Source organism: Nycticebus coucang, chromosome 11, assembly GCF_027406575.1.
Source record: "Nycticebus coucang isolate mNycCou1 chromosome 11, mNycCou1.pri, whole genome shotgun sequence".
NCBI classification, from domain to species: domain Eukaryota; kingdom Metazoa; phylum Chordata; class Mammalia; order Primates; family Lorisidae; genus Nycticebus; species Nycticebus coucang.
Genome location: NC_069790.1, coordinates 86,019,883 through 86,039,655, shown reverse-complemented (window position 1 = coordinate 86,039,655; position 19,773 = coordinate 86,019,883). Strand labels below are relative to the sequence as shown.

Sequence of the window (19,773 nt, the reverse complement as noted above, 5' to 3'; positions counted from 1 at the left end):
ATCAGAAATTACATTTCTTGGGGAGGTGGAGCAAGATGGCGGCAGAGTAACAGCTTCCTTGCATCTGGGCACCGTGAGTCTGGGGAGATAGGACTCCAGGCATCTCTGGATGGTGGGATCTGCCTATCATCACCCCAGTGAGGATACGGGGAGTCGGCGAGAGACTTCTAGACCCCTAGAGGAGGACTAAAACAGTGGAAAAACGGCAAGTGGTCGCGTGTGTTCAATCCGTCTAAACCCACCCACAACTGTAAGTTCAGCAGCAGCGAGACTGCAAACCAGAAAGGCCTTACCTGTGAACTGTTTTGGTGTCTTTGGACTTGGCACTCAGTTGAACTGCCTTGGGGAGAGCCTGAGCGGGAGTGCGGAGAACTTTGGCCATTGTCTAGGGCCCCAGTCTGAGCCGCTGAGCCAGATGCAGCTAATAGTGTTTGGCTGTGGGTCACAGGGAGCCATTGTGAGCGATCTGCCCAGCAAGCTCCGCCCTCAGGGTCGCAGAGCTAGAATCGGGTGGGAGCTGGTAACCCAGCGACCAAGTAGCCTAAGGGTGCAGTCTGAGCCGCCTTGCAGCCCTAACTCTCAGGGGCAGAGTGAGACCGGTTTTGGCACACTGGGTAAGTGGATAGATAGCCACTTCAGCAGTGATTCCAGCAACAAGCACTTTCATGGGAAAGCTTCTGCTCAGCAAGTGAACAAGTTCAAAGTGCCTTTTAAGTGGGCTAAAGAGAGATTTAGGGTGTCTACCTGCTGGGGTTTGAGAAATCAGCAGCCTCCAGTCGTATCAGAACTGTGATTAACATCTCATACCCCAGAAGACCACGTGTTGCCCAGACAATATTCAATAATATATACATACTGCTTTGTTTTTGGTTGTATTTTTTTTTGTTTTTTGTTTTTTGGTTTGGTTGTCTTTTTTGTTTATTTTGATGTTGATGTTGTTTTGTTTTTTAAGTTCAACCTTTTCTATACAGATCCTTTTTCTTTCTCAATTTTTCTAGTTTAATTATAATTTCCCATTGCTTCCTTTTTCAATAACTAGAACTTCATTTTTGCTACTGTTTCTACTGCTATTATTTGGTTCTTCACCCAATTTTATCCCGTAAAGTATTCTGTTTGCTTGTTTTGGTTTGATTTATAGCATTTTTGTCTTTCCTCTCTACTTGGTGGAGGTGGGGTACTGTGTCTCATCAGGTTAGCAAAGAGCTGCTGACCTCAAGGGAACCACCCAACTGGGCACCCCCAGAAGGTGGGTTTTTTTTTTTTTAAGGTTGTGTCAAAGTACCCTACTGTACACCTATATTGCTCTATCTCCCTCTTTCTGTGACTCTCTTCTTTTTGTCAATATTCCTTTTACCCACCCCCTCTCCTTTCTCTATTTTTATTTTTTTTTTCTTATCACTCGGTCCTCCTTTCTTTCATCCCTTCTTTGCTCTTCATCCTTCTCACCCTTCTGGTCCTGTAACCCTTAGTCCACAGGCACGAGAACTTAAAGAGCAAGAGGAAGTGAAAGGAAAATTAGGGCAAGGAAACAGATAAAAGAAATCACTCATGAGGAAGAATCAGCAGAAAACTCCAGGCAACATGAAGAACCAGTACAGAACAACCCCACCAAGGGACCATGAGGTAGCTACTGCAGAGGATTCCACCTATAAAGAAATGTTAGGAATGACAGAAAGGGAATTTAAAATACACATGATGAAAACAATGAAAGAAATGATGGAAACAATGACGGAAACTGCTAATAAAGTGCAAAATAACAAAAAGGAAATCCAAAACCAGAATCAAATAAGAGATGAACGCTATGAAGAATATAAAAAGGATATAGCAGAGCTGAAGGAACTGAAACAGTCAATTAGGGAACTTAAAGATGCAATGGAAAGTATCAGCAACAGGTTAGACCATGCAGAAGAAAGAATTTCAGAGGTAGAAGACAAAGTTCTTGAGATAACTCAGATAGTAAAAGAGGCAGAAAAGAAGAGAGAGAAAGCAGAACGTTCACTGTCAGAATAATGGGACTTTATGAAGCGTTCCAACATACGAGTTATAGGAATTCCAGAAAGGGAAGAATGCCCCAGAGGAATGGAAGACATACTAGAGAATATTATAAAAGAAAATTTCCCAAATATCACCAAAGATTCTGACACACTGCTTTCAGAGGGATATCGGACCCCAGGTCGCCTCAACTCTAACTGAGCTTCTCCAAGACACATTGTGATGAACCTGTCCAAAGTCAAGACAAAAGAAAAGATTCTGCAAACTGCCAGGAGTAAGCGCCAGTTGACCTACAGGGGGAAATCCATCAAAGTGAACGTAGACTTGTCTAATGAAACTTTCTAAGCAAGAAGACAATGGTCATCTACCTTTAATCTACTTAAACAGAACAATTTCCAGCCCAGAATTCTGTACCATGCTAAGCTAAGCTTAAAAATTGACGGAGAAATCAAATCATTTACGGATATACAAACATTGAGGAAATTCGCCACAACAAGACCAGCTCTACAGGAAATACTTGAACCTGTTATGCACACTGACCACCACAATGAATCAGGAGTAAGAAAGAACTCAGAAATTAAAGGACAGAACCTAACCTCCACACTGATGCAAAAGATAAAACTAAGCAATGGACTCTCACCAAATAAGACAAATAGAATACTACCACACTTATCAATTATCTCAATAAATGTTAATGGCTTGAATTCCCCACTGAAGAGACATAGATTGGCTGACTGGATTAAAAAACACAAGTCATCCATTTGTTCTCTGCAAGAAACACACCTGGCTTCAAAAGACAAATTAAAGCTCCAAGTCAAGGGTTGGAAGACAATTTTTCAGGCAAATGGAATTCAGAAGAAAAGAGGAGTTGCAATCTTATTTTCAGATACATGTGGATTTAAAGCAATTAAAGTCAAAAAAGACAAAGATGGTCACTTTATATTGGTCAAGGGAAAAATACAACAAGAAGATGTTTCAATTCTAAATATTTATGCACCCAATTTAAATGCTCCTAGATTCTTGAAACAGACCTTACTCAGTCTGAGCAATATGATATCCGATAATACCATCATAACAGGGGACTTTAACACTACTCTTACAGAGATGGACAGATCCTCTAAACAGAAATTAAACAAAGATATAAGAGATTTAAATGAGACCCTAGAACAACTGTGCTTGATAGACGCATATAGAACACTCCACCCCAAAGATAAAGAATATACATTCTTCTCATCACCCCATGGAACATTCTCCAAAATTGATCATATCCTGGGTCACAAAACAAATATCAACAGAATCAAAAGAATTGAAATTTTACCTTGTATCTTCTCAGACCATAAGGCACTAAAGGTGGAACTCAACTCTAACAAAAATGCTCGACCCCACCCAAAGGCATGGAAATTAAACAATCTTCTGTTGAATAACAGATGGGTGCAGGAAGAAATCAAACAGGAAATCATTAACTTCCTTGAGCATAACAACAATGAAGACACAAGCTACCAAAACCTGTGGGATACTGCAAAAGCAGTTTTGAGAGGAAAATTCATCACTTTAGATGCCTATATTCGAAAAACAGAAAGAGAGTGCATCAGCAATCTCACAAGAGATCTTATGGAATTGGAAAAAGAAGAACAATCTAAGCCTAAACTCAGTAGAAGAAAAGAAATATCCAAAATCAAATCAGAGATCAATGAAATTGAAACCAAAAGAATCATTCAGAAAATTAATGAAACAAGAAGTTGGTTTTTTGAAAAAATAAATAAAATAGATAAACCATTGGCCAGACTAACGAGAAATAGAAAAGTAAAATCTCTAGTAACCTCAATCAGAAATGATAAAGGGGAAATAACAACTGATCCCACAGAGATACAAGAGATCATCTCTGAATACTACCAGAAACTCTATGCCCAGAAATTTGACAATGTGAAGGAAATGGATCAATATTTGGAATCACACCATCTCCCTAGACTCATCCAGGAAGAAATAGAGTTCCTGAACAGACCAATTTCAAGCACTGAGATCAAAGAAACAATAAAAAATCTTCCAACCAAAAAATGCCCTGGTCCAGATGGCTTCACTCCAGAATTCTATCAAACCTTCAAGGAAGAGCTCATTCCTGTACTGCAGAAATTATTCCAAAAAATTGAGGAAGAAGGAATCCTCCCCAACACATTCTATGAAGCAAACATCACCCTGATACCAAAACCAGGAAAAGACCCAACCAAAAAGGAGAATTTCAGACCAATCTCACTCATGAATATAGATGCAAAAATTCTCAACAAAATCCTAGGCAATAGATTACAGCTTATCATCAAAAAAGTCATTCATCATGATCAAGTAGGCTTCATCCCAGGGATGCAAGGCTGGTTTAACATACGCAAGTGCATAAACGTTATCCACCATATTAGCAGAGGCAAAAATAAAGATCACATGATCCTTTCAATAGATGCAGAAAAAGCATTTGATAAAATCCAGCATCCTTTTCTAATTAGAACACTGAAGAGTATAGGCATAGGTGCCACATTTCTAAAACTGATTGAAGCTATCTATGAAAAACCCACAGCCAATATTTTACTGAATGGAGTAAAACTGAAAGCTTTTCCTCTTAGAACTGGAACCAGACAAGGTTGTCCTCTGTCACCTTTACTATTCAACATAGTGCTGGAAGTTCTAGCCAATACAATTAGGCAAGACAAGGAAATAAAGGGAATCCAAATGGGAGCAGAGGAGGTCAAACTCCCCTCTTTGCTGACGACATGATCTTATACTTAGAGAACCCCAAAGACTCAACCACAAGCCCTTAGAAGTCATCAAAAAATACAGTAATGTTTCAGGATATAAAATCAATGTCCACAAGTCAGTAGCCTTTGTATACACCAATAACAGTCAAGATGAGAAGCTAATTAAGGACACAACTCCCTTCACCGTAGTTTCAAAGAAAATGAAATACCTAGGAATATACCTAACAAAGGAGGTGAAGGATCTCTATAAAGAAAACTATGAAATCCTCAGAAAGGAAATAGCAGAGGATATTAACAAATGGAAGAACATACCATGCTCATGGATGGGAAGAATCAACATTATTAAAATGTCTATACTTCCCAAAGCAATCTACCTATTCAATGCCATTCCTATCAAAATACCAACATCGTACTTTCAAGATTTGGAGAAAATGATTCTGCATTTTGTATGGAACCGGAAAAAAACCCGTATAGCTAAGGAAGTTCTTAGTAATAAAAATAAAGCTGGGGGCATCAGCATACCAGATTTTAGTCTGTACTACAAAGCCATAGTGGTCAAGACAGCATGGTACTGGTACAAAAACAGAGACATAGACACTTGGAATCGAATTGAAAACCAAGAAATGAAACTAACATCTTACAACCACCTAATCTTCGATAAACCATACAAGAACATACCTTGGGGGTGTAGGATAATATTTAGAAATAAACTTATCCTGCATCAAGCACACAAAGTAAATTCAGTGTGAGTTTAAAATGACATGCTTTTCTTCCAGAGGCTTAAGATGCTCGGACCCCCCTGGGTTAGTCACAGAGTTAGGTTTTTTTGGAAAAATTCCTTAGGCCTTTTTTCTGAAGCAGTACACCCCGTGAAGCCTGAGATCCAAGGGCATGCCGCCCTTCCTCAGAGATACGGGCCAGAGGGTTGACATATGTTAACAACATATTGTCAGAGGTCTATAGGTGCTCTGCCCTGAAGGAAGGTCACAGTCGTTACTTCATACTGAGTAAACTGAGTGAATGCTTGAAGATAATTCTGTTCCCCTATAGCTGTTTTTGTCTTTGTGCCCTGCTTGGAAAACTAGTCACTGTTTAGAGGAAGAGATTTACTACACAAGTGGTTACGTTGATATGATAAATATTTCCTTTCAAGTTAAAATTCAGCTAATAGATAATGGATTAGGTGTGTATGTGACTGGAAGAGTATAAAACTTAAACTTGGAATAAAGAACTTTGCTATATGCCATCCCACGGTGTATAGTCTGTTTCTTGACTTAATAATTACAGGAGCGAGTTTACACCTCCAGCAAAGCTGCTGCTCGTTCGCGTCTCGGTTCACGCAACAGGGGGAAAGACTCCCTATTCAATAAACGGTGTTGGGAGAACTGGATGTCTACATATAAAAGACTGAAACTGGACCCACACCTTTCCCCACTCACAAAAATTGATTCAAGATGGATAAAGGACTTAAATTTAAGGCACGAAACAATAAAAATCCTCAAAGAAAGCATAGGAAAAACACTGGAAGATATTGGCCTGGGGAAAGACTTCATGAAGAAGACTGCCATGGCAATTGCAACAACAACAAAAATAAACAAATGGGACTTCATTAAACTGAAAAGCTTCTGTACAACTAAGGAGACAATAACCAAAGCAAAGAGACAACCTACACAATGGGAAAGGATATTTGCATATTTTCAATCAGACAAAAGCTTGATAACTAGGATCTATAGAGAATTCAAATTAATCCACATGAAAAAATCCAAACAATCCCATATATCAATGGGCAAAGACATGAATAGAACTTTCTCTAAAGATGACAGACGAATGGCTAACAAACATATGAAAAAATGTTCGTCATCTCTATATATTAGAGAAATGCAAATCAAAACAACCCTGAAATATCATTTAACCCCAGTGAGAATGGCCCACATCACAAAATCTCAAAACAGATGCTGGCGTGGATGTGGAGAGAAGGGAACACTTTTACACTGCTGGTGGGACTGCAAACTCGTACAACCTTTCTGGAAGGAAGTATGGAGAAACCTCAAAGCACTCAAGCTAGACCTCCCATTTGATCCTGCAATCCCATTACTGGGCATCTACCCAGAAGGAAAAAAATCCTTTTATCATAAGGACATTTGTACTAGACTGTTTATTGCAGCTCAATTTACAATCGCCAAAATGTGGAAACAGCCTAAATGCCCACCAACCCAGGAATGGATTAACAAGCTGTGGTATATGTATACCATGGAATACTATTTACCCATCAAAAAGATGGCGACTTTACATCCTTCATATTAACCTGGATGGAAGTGGAAGACATTATTCTTAGTAAAGCATCACAAGAATGGAGAAGCATGAATCCTATGTACTCCATTTTGATATGAGGACAATTAATGACAATTAAGGTTTTGGGGGGGAAGAAAAGCAGAAAGAGGGAAGGAGGGAGGTGGGTGGGGCCTTGGTGTGTGTCACACTTTATGGGGGCAAGACATGATTGCAAGAGGGACTTTACCTAACAATTGCAATCAGTGTAACCTGGCTTATTGTACCCTCAATGAATCCCCAACAATAAAAAAAAAAAAGAAAAATCAAAGTTCTAAGAAAAAAATAATTTACTAGTGTGTTATTCTTGCCATTTTCTCAATACTTCTAGATGTCTCCCAAACTTTAATATCAACTGAATTGTTAAAAATAATATTGAAAAAGACCATAATAATAAAAGAGCAGCACAATGATTACAAAATAATCCAAGGATTATTCTTTTTTAATGATTTATCTTAAATATTTCACAACCAAATTCACATTCCACATAAATTTATGCTAATTAAAAACAAACACACAAACAAAAAAAATAACCAGGAACGAAATCTGGTAGGAAGAGAGAAAAAGAGAAGCAAGGAGTGAAATGGGAGCCCCAGTAGCAGAGGCAGCGGTGAACATTTCTATTTCCATACTCGACACGCCTCTGCAGTACATGGAAAATACTTTTTAACCTTGGGACAAAGGTATTTAGCCAAAAAACTATAGTAAAAAAAAAAAAAAACATTAGAAAAACAAAAATACACACAGTGAGCAAAGGAGAATTTTTTTCGGAAAGAATCTTACCTGTTTCTTCCAGATCTTCCACAAGACTTTTGAGTCAATCTTGAAATGAAGTTCTAGGAAAATTCAATCCCAGCATCACATTAGAGTAGCCCTATTAAGAGAGATAAATAATTGTCACTGCTTAGAAGATTAACTTTGAATTTATGTTACAATTAGCATAGTGACTTCACAGACCATAACACATATTCAACCTTGAAAAGGAGAAGTGGGAATGCATTTGCTACTTTGTACGTCTTCAACTACCTATGAAAACACTTTTTGTACATTTTAATTTAGAGAACCTTAAATGCATTGTTTGGTACAAAGCAAGGGCCACGGAACAGCATAAAATGAATTTTCCAGAGATGCAGATTTTGTTTCTCACGCTTACCTTGATTTGGCAGGATTAAACTTTAGGGTGATTAAATTTTATAATTTATACAATAACGTTATTTGTATCTTAAGGTTCTCAACTGAAAACATGACTGATTTCAATTGCCTCTTCAACTCATCCTTAATGAGCTTCGTAGGCCTTTTTTGCAATTAACAAATTGGTACTAAGCGTGTATGCCGTATAATCACTATGGAAGAGTTGTTACATTAATGATTATTTGAATGTGTATTTCCCAGACCCATTTCCTATTTAACCACTCTCTTATTGTAGTCTCTTCCTTCTTTAATCGGAAAGATTCAGATTCTCCTTTCTTAGGCTAAAGTAGGTTCAGTGTACAGAATGAAGGTCCAATAAAATTATAGGACTTGGTAGTATATAAATAGGAAATAGGTTTTGACGCAGACACCAATTCTGAGCAGTCAGCAGACGAGAAAGCTGTATGGAGACTCAGTCTGGCAGTGCTTGCCATAGGCCCTGAAAGGCATGAGCAGCAGCACATGCCGTCTTCCTTAGACATTTCACTAATTTTATTTAAATCATTTCTAAATGACTTCAAGCTAAAGAATCCTTTGCTCCAGTGAAACCTTAGCAAGGGTCCTATTAAAAATAAAGTATTCCAGGGCAGTGCCTGTGGCTCAAGGAGTAGGGTGCAGATCCCATATGCTGGAGGTGGCGGGTTCAAACCTAGCCCCGGCCAAAAACCACACACAAAAAAAATAATAATAAAAAAATAAAGTATTCCAGTTGAATCACAGTTCCAAAGAGTCAGTGCCAGGTACCTTTGCTATTCCACAAAGCCTTAGGTACTCTGCAGAGCACAATTTGAAACCACTGGTCAGTTTATAATAAGTACTAATGTAACTCAAAGTCTTAAATAGTAAGATAATTGAAACTCCTGCTCTTTGTAGTTCAGCTATCGTTCTCTGTTGCTTCAGTGTTTTCCACATTTCTTTTGATAAAATGATGCAAATGAAGCCAGCCCCACTCTTGACTTTCCTTGTGTCTTTCCTTCATGATTATTTTCTGTCTGCACATGCCTTCAAATGAAGTGGATTTATTATTAAAATGTAGAAGTCTAAGTTTTTTCTTAATTACGTATTGGCGTAATTTCCCCTTTCCCATGTTCATAGGAATTTTTTTTCAGTTTTTCCTAAATCAGTGTATAAATTCTACATTTTTTTTTAATTCGACGTTTTTTTTTTTTTTTTTTATTGTTGGGGATTCATTGAGGGTAAAATAAGCCAGTTACACTGATTGCAATTGTTAGGTAAAGTCCCTCTTGCAATCATGTCTTGCCCTCATAAAGTGTGACACACACTAAGGCCCCACCCCCCTCCCTCCATCCCTCTTTCTGCTTAAAATCCAGGCTCAGTACCCATAGCTCGGTGAATAGGGCGCTGGCCACATACACTGAGGCTGGCAAGGTCAAGCCCAACCTGGATCTGCTAAACAACAATGACAACTGCAACCAAAAAACAGCCAGATTTGTGGTGGGCACCTGTAGTCCCAGCTATTTGGGAGACTGAGGCAAGAGAATCGCTTAAGCCCAAGAGTTTGAGGTAGCTGTGAGTGGTAATGCCACAGTACTCTACCGAGGATGACACAGTGACACTCTGTCTCAAAAAAGAAAAAAAGAAAGAAAGAAAGAAAAGAAAAGAAAGGAAAGAAAGAAGAAAATCCATAAACCAATTTTAAAAGTGCATGCTATAAAAGTTATATTAATATCAATGTAAAATTCAAACTTGAAGGGCAAAGAGATGAAATATCAAGATATAATACAAAGCCAGGTATTATTTGCAGGCATATAGAGTTTAGAAATAAGCCCGCATACATAGGAGAGCTTTATATATAACAAATGTAGCATTACAAAGCAAAGGAAAATGTTGGTGCTATCTTGTCGTAGGGGGAAAGTGGTCTTGGAATATAGCAAAAAGCAAAGTTGGCTCCCTCTCATACTATATACAAATTTGCATTCCGGAGAATTTAAAAAGTGAAATGGGAACTTTACAAAGCCAATAAAATAAAAATCAGGCAACTATTTTTGAGACCTATGAGTAAAGAAACTTTATCTCTGAAACAAGACCTAAGAAGCATAATTCATAAGGCATAAAATAGATGAAGTTAGGTACATTAAAGTGAAAAATTTACAGTGAAGGATACCATAGATAAATTTCTTGGATAAATTAAGACTTAAAACAAATGAGAATTAATATTAGATTATATACTCAGAGGAATCACAGAAAATTATAGGGGGAAAACATAAAAAGGCAATTTTCAGAAGGAGAAACAAATATAGTCTAGAATTTATAAAATCTTTACTATTCAAGAATATGCAAATTAAAAAACCAATGAGATACCACTTTATGTCATCAGAAGAGCATGAACTTGAATGCCACATTCTGCCTAGTGCTGGCAAAAATATGAAAAGATCAGAACTCCTTTGATTATTGCTAATGCGATCATAAATAATACAGCTATTCTTAAAAGCAACTGGCCAATGCAATATGCCTGTGTTCTTTATGACCCAAAGCACTTTTTGCATTCCTGTATTACAGTATATGTTTGGTTTTTGCTTATTTTGTTCTCTCCCTCTAGTTTCTGTATTTTCATTACTCAAAACTAGTGTCAAAATTGATGAATCAAAAAAAAGCAATAAACACATAAATTAGAAATATAAATACCAGAATCTTATTGGTGCTATATATGTGGATGGGTATTGGGAAGGTACAAGGGAAAGGTATTTTAATTAAAAAAGTAAAATAAAATTTAAGCTTATATGCTATTATGAGTGCTTTTTGATTCTACATATGGGTAATATCATGCAGTATTTCTTGTTCTATTCCTGGCTTATTTCACATAGTATAATATCCTCTAGTTTCATCCATGTTTTTGCTAAATTAATAAATTAATATTAATAATTAAGTTATTAATTTATTAATATTTATTAATTATTACAGCTCTCACTCTGTCTCCTGGGTGCAGTGGCGTCACATAGCTTACTACAACCTCACACTCCACGGCTCAAGCGATCCTCTTGCTTCAGCCTCCTGAGTAGCTGGGACTACAGGTGCTTACCACAAGGACCAGCTATTTTTTAGACAGGGCCTTGCTGTTGCTCAGGCTGGTCTAGAACTCCTGAGCTCAGGTTATCCACCTGCCTCGGCCTCCCTGAGTGCTACAATTATAGGTGGGAGCCACTGCACCCGGTCTTATCCATGTTATTTTGAATGACAGAATTTTCTTCTTTTAAAGGCTGTAAAACATTCCATTGTGTGTATATACAAATTTTCTTTATCCATTTATCCACTGAGGATACTTAGCTTGCTTCCCTATGTTGACTATTGTGAATAATGTTGAGATGAACATGGGAGTAGAGACATTCCTCCAAAATACCAATTCCAATCCCAGAGAAACTGAGATTAGAAAGGTGGTTACCAGAGGCCAGGGTGTGGGGGAAGGAAGAATAGAGAAAGGGAAGCTGTTGGGTGAAGTGCACAAAGCTTAAATGGAAGAATCAGTTTTAGTGGTCTGTTGCATTACATGATGACCACAGTCAATAAATATATATATCAAAATTGCTAAAAGAACTTTTTTGTTCTTATGACAAAAAAGTGGTAAGTTGGGTGAGGTGCTAAATATGTTAATTAGTTTAAATGTATTATGTATACATAGATCATAACATCACATTGTTCTCCATAAATATACATAATTATTAATATTATAAATTGAACATAAATAAAAAACAAAGATGTGTTACTGTTGCTGATCACAGTGATCATATGATGAGAACCAAATAATTAATTATACGTCAAAAACTTTAAAACAATTATTGAGCCATTAAAAAAAAAAAACAAGATAAACTGGAATAAACAAAATCTGATTCAGAAAGGCTAAGTAAGAGTTCTATTCTACACACATATTCATGTATGTTTGTTGTTGCCAGCTATGTGTCAGGGTAAGTCCTGGTTCTAGGATAAAACCTCACCCTACTCTCATGCACTGTGCAATATAATTAGGAATATGTGGGCGGCGCCTGTGGCTCAAGGAGTAGGGCGCCGGTCCCATACGCTGGAGGTGGCGGGTTCAAACCCAGCCCGGGCCAAAAACCACAAAAAAAAAAAAAAAAAAAAAAAGAGGAATATGTAATAATTAGGAATATGTAAGGGGCTTAGAAAAATGGTACATACAGGACCAGCACCAAGGAAAGCCTAGACAAAGAAATCTTCCTGAATGAAATGTCCTCTGTATAGTCCAGTTTACGAATACACTTTTTTATTCTTTTCATGTTTTTTAAATTTAATTACAAATGTACTTAAATTTTGCTATAGTAAACAAAAGAACATAATTCAGACCTTCCTTGAAGAAAACAGATCAAACTCTCTGGGAAGTGTCCTAGAGGAAACAAGCAATTACTATGCAATTTAGTTTTAATTTTTTCTACTAATTCATTGACAAAAAAGATATTTAGTTTTTTAATGTTCTACCTGGAAATTTTTGTTAATGTTTTCTGTTCTCCAGTCTTCTAATTAACAAAAATGGGTATGGGCGGCGCCTGTGGCTCAGTGAGTAGGGCACCGGCCCCATATGCCGAGGGTGGCGGGTTCAAACCCAGCCCCAGCCAAACTGCAACAACATCAAAAAAAAAAAAAAATAGCCAGGCATTGTGGCGGGCGCCTGTAGTCCCTGCTGCTCGGGAGGCTGAGGCAAGAGAATCGCGTAAGCCCAAGAGTTAGAGGTTGCTGTGAGCCATGTGATACCACAGCACTCTACCCGAGGGCGGTACAGTGAGACTCTGTCTCTAGAAAAATAAATAAATGGGTATACATCCTAAGAAAAATATTACTACTTGTTTCCTAAACAAAAGGGAAAAATTATATAGTATAAATCTTAAGGGTAAAGCAAGTGTCTTTTGAGTTCTACTGCAAAGTAGCATAAAATAAAATCCTTAGGCTATTAAGTTTAATGATTTGGAAGACAATATTAATATTTTTAGAGTAAATAAAAAATACTTTTTTCACGTAGATCATAACGGGTAATTGGTGTTCAAAAGTAAAAAGACATCAACATTTTAAATACTCCTTAAATGTTGCATAGCATAGAGTTAGTCTTCACATAGATGGTAAGAAATATGAATTATTCTATTTCCTGAAAACAAGATATTAACTATAGCCAAATAAGTAGTTAATTGTCCACTGTCTATGAGAGCTGATGATATAACCAACATTTCAGTGAACAAAAAATAATAACCAAACTCCAGCAAGGCAACACACCCATAAGTTTAAATCACAAGTTAATACCAATTTTTGTTGTTGGGTGATGATGATGTTTGCTAATGGGATAAAATAAATACTCACAGGCTTCTGAGGAGTATGATAAATAGAGTAACTCCATAAGATACTCTAGTTTTACCAAAATTTACACAGGGCTCTGAAGGCACTATGTAGCATGCATTTGTTTTTTGCATTTACATGAGAGGAACCTCATAATCATTATCTGTACAGATGCTGCCAACAACAAAAAAAGGAAATAGCTGATATTTGAAAACAAACAAACAAAAGGGTTGTTTCTGAAAAGCTAAATGTGAAATCAGCATCTCAACTCAGATTAAAGCAATGTGAACTCCATAAGGCCAGGATGTTTGTCTATTTAATTTACCATGAATCTAGACTATTGTGTGGAATGCAATAAGCACTTAATAAACATTTGTTGAATGAATGCATTATTCTGTAGACTAACACATATAGAACGAGATAGGTGGGGGGATTTGAAAATGAAATTTTAGGTAAAATAGGCTTTAGAGCTAAGCCAGGAAAGAGATATTATCCTTAGGTTCAACATTTAATTCAGTGATTTTTCAAAGGCGGTAAAGATGTAGAAACAAAGTACTCTGTTCCTCTGCTTTAATTTAATATGGAATGAATATTATTATATTTTAAAATTTCAGATAATATTCCAGAAGACATACATTTTGGAGTTTATGCAAGTATAGAATATTATTAGATTTTGGTCTGCTTGTTTGTTAGAAACAGGGCCTTGCTATGTTGCTCAAGCTAGACTTGAACTCCTGGGTTCAAGTGATAATCTCTACTCAGCCTTCCAAGTAGCTGAGACTATAGGCCCGTGCCACTGTTCCTGGCCATAGTATTCTTGGAAATTTCAAGAAATACTGGGGGGTGGGGGGTGGGACGGAGCAAGATGGCAGACCAGAAGGACTGTTCAGCTGAGCTTTCCTAGAACAACTAGGAGAAAAGAGAGAATCCAGCCATACCTGGTGTCAGGACTTTACCCAGGGTCATAGCTCAAGAAGTACAGTGAGAAGGTGATAGCTGGATATAGCATATGGTTCTGAGTGGTAGAAATCTAGTGAATTAGGCAAGTGACTGTGACTGGCTGGTATCAGCTGATTCCCACAGAGGTCTGGACAAAAGGAAGCATTTCTGGAGTTTTCACTTGTTGGGGGAAGCTGCATGTTGAATGGAAAACTTAGAAGAGTAGGTGGACTCAAACAGTATACAATAACCAGATTTGAATGTGGGTTGGATTGAACTTCCCGTATGTTTGGTGGCTGGCTAGGCAGCCATAATGACAACATCTTGGTGGCCTGGGTGTTGTCATGTGGGAAGGTTGTGAGAAGGTCCTAGCAGGGGCCTAAAACACAGCCATCTTAATTCCACCTTCTGGGATCAGAACTCTACTCTTGGGACAGGCTGATGGACTCCTGCACCCCATGAGAATTAGAGTCAGGGGGCACTGTGGGACCTGTCCCTGAAGGATTCTTGTGAGCTTTAAGATCCCAACCTGGTAGGGTCTGAATGCTGAGGAAATAATCAGGCAATGACCAAAAGCAAATGGAACAAGGACCATAGCGGTAGCTAGCTCTGTTCTCTGTCTCCTTAAATAACCACAGCACCATCTGGTGTCCTGGCAACATATTGTGATATATTGTCATCAAGAGCAAGGATTTCTGTTAATTTGGCTTTGCTCAGGCTAAGGCCACTTTAAGACCTAAGCTCTGAGACAAGGTAATTTGAAGGAAAGAGAGAAGGAAAAAAGGAGGAACAAGGATGTGGACAAGAAGAAAAAATACATGAGGAGAAACCAACAGAAAAATTCGAGCAACCTGAAAAGCCAAAACCGAGGAACTTCCCGAAGGGATCATGAGGCACCTACTACAGAAGACGCCACCTACAAAGAATTAATGGACTTCACAGAAAGGGAATTTTAAATATGGATGATAAAGACAACAAAAAGAATGGACAAGAAAATGGAAACACAGAACTAAAAATTGGGAGAGAGAGATATATAGAATATAGAAAGGATATGGTGGAGCTTAAGGAAATGAAGGAGACAATAAGGGAAAGTAAAGATGCAGAAGAAAATATAAAAAAACAGGTTAGATCATAAAGAAAGAATCTCAAAACTAGGAGATAAATCTTTCTAGTTAACCCAGGTAGTTAAAGAGGCAGAAGTGAGAGAAAGCAGAACAGGCAATTCTTAGAGAACTATGAGACCCCATGAAACGTTCAAATATATGAATAATAGGGATTTCTGAAGGGGAAGAAGATTGCCCCAAACATATGAATAATAGAGATTTCTGAAGGGGAAGAAGATTGCCCTACTAGAGACTATCATAAATTAAAACTTCCCAAGTTTTACTAAAGACCCCAAAATACTCCTTTCAGGATATCGTATCCTGGTTGTCTCAACTCAAACAGAGTCTCACCAAGACACATTGTAATAAGCCTGTCCAAAGTTGAGATGAAAGAAAAAATTCTGCAAGCAGCCAGGAGTAAGCACCAACTGACATACAGAGGCAGAGCCATTAGGATGAAGGCAGACTTTTCAACTGAAAACTTCCAAGCCAAAAAAATATGGTCATCCACCTTGAACATTCCTTTTTTTTTTGGTTGCAGTTTGGCTGGGGCTGGGTTTAAACCTACCACCCTCAGTACATGGGGCCACCACTCTACTCTACTCACAGATGCCATCCTCACTTTCAACATTCTTAAACAAAACAATTTTCAGCCCAGAATTCTGTATCCTGCTAAACCAGCAGTTCTCAATCTGTGGGTCAAGACCCATTTTTAACAATGAAAATGCATTGCAGCATTAGGAAAGTTGAGAACCACTGTGCTAAACTAAGCTTCTAAACTGATGGAGAAATCAAATCTTTTGCGGATATACAAACACTAAGGAAATTTTCCACAACAAGACCAGCCCTACAGGAAATACTTAGACCTGTTCTCAACACTGACCATCAAAATGAATCACCATCAAAGTAAACACCCAGAAGCTAAAGATCAAAACATAGCTTCCAGAATGGCACAACAAATTAAACTACACTTTCACAAAAAAGATGAATAGATATCCACCACACTTATCAATTCTCTCAATAAATGTCAATGGAATGATTTTACCACTGAAGAGGCACAGATTGGGTGATTGGATAAAAAAAGCACAAGCCATCCATATGCTGTCTCAAGGAGACACATCTATTCTTGAAGGACAAATTAAGACTCAGGGTTAAGGACGGTGGTGCCTGTGGCTCAAATGGGTAGGGCACCGGCCCCACATGCCAGAGGTGGCAGGTTCAAACCCAGCCCCGGCCAAAAACTGCAAAGACTCAGGGTTAAGGGATGGAAAACAGTATGTCAAGCAAATGGAAATCAGAAGAAAGGACGGGTTTCAATCTTATTTCCAGATATAAGCAAATTTAACATAACTAAAGTTAAGAAAGAAATAGATGCTCACATTATACTGGTCAAAGGAACAATACAATAAGAAGACATTTCAATTTTAAATATTTATGCACCCAACTTAAATGTTCCCAGATTTAGGAAACATATCTGACAAATAGGATATCCCAAATCACCATGATAGTTGGAAACTTTAACAAAACTGGACAAATCCTCTAAAGCAGCAGTTCTCAACCTGTGGGTCGTGACCCACAGGAACTGTATTAAAGGGCCGCTGCATTAGGAAGGTTGAGAATCACTGCTCTAAACAGAAACTAAACAAAAGTACAAAGAACTTAAATGTGATCCTAGAACAAATGGTATTAATAGACATATACAGAACACACCATTCCAAAGCTAAATGATACACATTTTTCTCATCAGCCCATGGTACATACTCCAAAATCAACCACATTCTAGGATACAAATCAAACCTCAGAAAAATTTCAAGAAAAGAAATTATTCCTTGTATCTTCCCAGTTCACAAGGCAATAAAGGTAGAACTCAACTTCAACAAAAATGTTGATCCCCACACAAAGATTTAGAAATTAAACAACCTTATGTTGAATGATACTTGGGTTCAGGAAGAAATAAGAAAGGAAATCTTAAATTCCTCAAACATAACAACAATGAAGACATAATTTACCAAAACCTGTGGGGTACAAAAAAAGAAAAAATCTGAAAAGGGAAATCTATCACATTAAATGCCTACATTCAAAAAACACAAAGAGAGCACATCAACAAACTCATGAACCTTTTATGGAATTGGAAAAAGAAGAACTTTCAAGTCCCACACCCAGCAGGAGAAACGAAATAGCCAAAATTAAATCAGAGATTAATGAAATTGAAAACAAAAGAATCATTCAGAAAATAAACAAAATAGTTAGGTTTTTGAAATAACAAATAAAATCAATAGAACTTTGGCCAGATTAAGAAGAAACAGAATCTCTAATAACCTCAATCAGAAACGATAAAGGGGAAATAATAACAGATGCCACAGAGATCATCTCTGAGTACTACAAGAGACTCTATGCCCCCAAATTTGAAAATGTGGAGGAAATGGATCAATACCTGGAATTACACCCTCTCCCTAGACTTAATCAAGAAGAAATAGATCTCTTGAACAGACAAATTTCAAGACTGAGATTGAAGAAACAATACAATAATTCCCCCATCTCCCCCCAAATGCCCTGGTCCAGATGGCTTCACACCAGAATTCCATCAAAACCATCAATGAAGAACTTATACTGCCAAAATTATTCAAAAAATAGAGAAGGGGGTGGTGCCTGTGGCTCAGTGAGTAGGGTGCTGGCCCCATATACCAAGGGTGGTGGTGAGTTCAAACCCAGCCCCAGCCAAACTGCAAAAGAAAAAAAAAAAAATAGCCAGCCATGGCAGGCACCTGTAATCCCAGCTACTCAGGAGGCTGAGGCAGAGGAATTGCCTAAGCCCAAGCATTTGGAAGTTGCTGTGAGCTGTGACACCATGACACTCTACCAAGGTTAATAATAAGTGAAACTCTGTCTCCAAAAAAGAAAAAAAAAAAATGGAGAAGAAATGAATCCTCCCCAACATATTCTACAAAGTAAACATCACCCTGATACCAAAACCAGGAAAAGACCAAACTAAAAAGGAGAATTTAAAATGATTTCTCTAATGAATATAGGTACAAAAATTCTCAATAAAAATCCTTTCTTATAGATTATAGCTACACATTAAAAAAATAATAATTCATCATGAGCAAGTTGATTTCCCAGGGATACAAGGCTGGTTTAACCTACCTGAGTCCATAAACATAATTCACCATATCAGCAGAAGCAAAAACAAAGACCATATGATCCTCTCAATAAATGGAGACAAAAGATTCAGTAAAATTCAGCACCCTTTTTAAATTAGAACACTTAAGTATATAGGCACAGGTGGCACATTTCTTAATCTGATCAAAGTTATGTATGACAAACCCATAGATGATATTATACTGAATAGAGTAAAACTGAAAGCTTTTCCTCTTAGAACTAGAACCAGACAAAGTGGTCATGAATCACCACTACTATTCAACATAGTACTGGAAGTTCTCACCAATATGATCCGGCAAGAGAATGAAATAAAGGGCATTCAAATGGGTGCAGATGAGGTCGAACTCTCATTCTTTGATGATGATATGATCTTAGAGAACCTGAAACACTCAACCATAAGACTCCTGGAAGTCATAAAAAAAACCAGGAATATCTCAGGATATAAAATCAATGTCTATGAATCAGTAGCCTTTGTATATGCCAATAACAGCCAATATGAGAAGCTAATCAAGGACACAATTTCCTTCACAGTAGCTTCAAAGAAAATGAAATACCTAGGCATATAAACCTAACAAAAAAGGTGAAGGACTTCTATAAAGAAAATTATGAAACCCTAAGAAGAGAAATAGCAGAGGATATTAACAAATGGAAGAACATTCCAAGCTCATGGCTGGGAAAGAATCAACAATTAGGCTGAGGAAAGAGATAAAAGAAAGCACTCATGAAGAAGAATCAGCAGAAAAATCCTGGCAACATGAAATATCAGTCCAGAGTAACCCCTTCTAGGGATCATGAGGTAGCTGTGGCAGAGGATTCCTCCTATAAAGAAATGTTAGAAATGACAGAAGGGGAATTTAAAATACAGATGATGAAAACAATGAAGGAAATTGTTGAAAAAGTGGAAAATAACCAAAAGGAAATCCAAACACAGAATCAAATAAGAGATGAACGATATGAGGAATATAGAAAGGATATAGCAGAGCTGAAGGAACTGAAGCAGTCATTTCGGGAACTTAAGGATGCAA

General features: G+C 37.6%; 1 protein-coding gene across 1 annotated transcript in view; it reads right to left on the bottom strand.

The window, feature by feature from the left end:
* FOXP2 (forkhead box P2) overlaps window positions 1–19,773 on the bottom strand; it is a 630,100-nt gene that overhangs the window by 420,783 nt on the left and 189,544 nt on the right. Inside the window, exon 3 of the mRNA XM_053609341.1 lies at window positions 7,845–7,935. The gene's annotated coding sequence lies outside the window, so the exon portion shown is untranslated. The remainder of the gene's footprint in view (window positions 1–7,844; window positions 7,936–19,773) is intronic.